This window comes from Orycteropus afer, unplaced genomic scaffold (assembly GCF_000298275.1).
Source record: "Orycteropus afer afer isolate SDZICR_OR568_19922 unplaced genomic scaffold, OryAfe1.0 scaffold00583, whole genome shotgun sequence".
Lineage (NCBI taxonomy): Eukaryota > Metazoa > Chordata > Mammalia > Tubulidentata > Orycteropodidae > Orycteropus > Orycteropus afer.
The window spans coordinates 525,034-526,210 of NW_006922170.1; positions in this window are offsets into that span (position 1 = coordinate 525,034).

Genomic DNA, 1,177 nt, shown 5'->3' on the forward strand with positions numbered 1-1,177 from the left:
ATAAACAACCCCTATGCTTTTGCAGTGGAATCGGCTCCTTGGTGGTTTTTTGGAGATTTAAGGACTGGGCACAACATAGTCAAATGCCTGGAATTCCTCTCTCTTCTAATTTGAGTTCCCCTCAAATCAGGGGTGTGGCTTTATGGCTCAGAGTAAGGATCTCACCTGTTTAAAGGGAAGTCAGGGCATTGTACAACTGGCAACTGCTGTCCCTGGGTCTCCCAAGGCAGAGAGCCCTGGCAGGGCCGGGGCAGGCCCTCTTTTGAAGGGAGGCCTCCTCATAAGCACTAAGGGACGTCATCTGGCCTCCAATTAGGGTGTAGGTCTCCTGCTACTTCAGAAATGGGGCTGCTCCTTTAAATCATAGCCCTTCAGTCCTGAAGACTTTTCAGGCATTGAGGCCAGAGGGAGGGTGAGACTTTGTAGTGTCTCCTGTATTCTGGGTTAGGTGGTCCAGTCAGTCAAAATTCAGGGTCCCCACCTTAAATTCTGAGCAATCCTGAGACTTCACTGTGATGCTGAGTTCGTGCAGCTCAATGCAGAGGCAGCACCTTTCCGGAAATTCAGTCGCAAAAGGCAGGATTGCAGGGTATGATACATCCCACCAAGGTTGTCGGGGGGAGTTTAACAGGGCAAGGCTTTGGGGAACCCCTGAAGGGCAATACTGGGGTGGGCTGGGGCTCTTGGAAACCCAAAATGTTGGATCTGTTGATCACTTAGTGGTTACTCAGAGTCCTCACCTTGATATGCATCAGAGCCAGGGGTTCCTTCCTATACAGTCCGCCGTCGCAGGTTTGTCATGTTAGGGAGGCTCTCAAAGGCCTCAGACAGTGCATGCCGCATGGCTACCTTCTGTGGTCTCACAGGGGTGCTACTGGGTCAGTGCTCTGGGCAGAGCATCTCTGGGGAGTCGTATTTCCAATTAGCACTCAAAGACCACACCTTGCCACATTAGGAGCAAGACTCCTTCCTCTACAGAACTTAGGCTGACCCCATTAGATCAAGGTGTTCCCTGCCTGATACCTTCCTTCTGTGCCTCAATGAGGGGACACTTCTGGCCAGTAGTTCTAAATGGTGCCTCCCCTGGCCAAAACTGGAGCTGAGCTCTGAAGGGCCTTTCAGTTGGTGAGAGTCACCTCAAAAGACAGTCTTCATTTGGATTCCTGTTAGGTCCTAG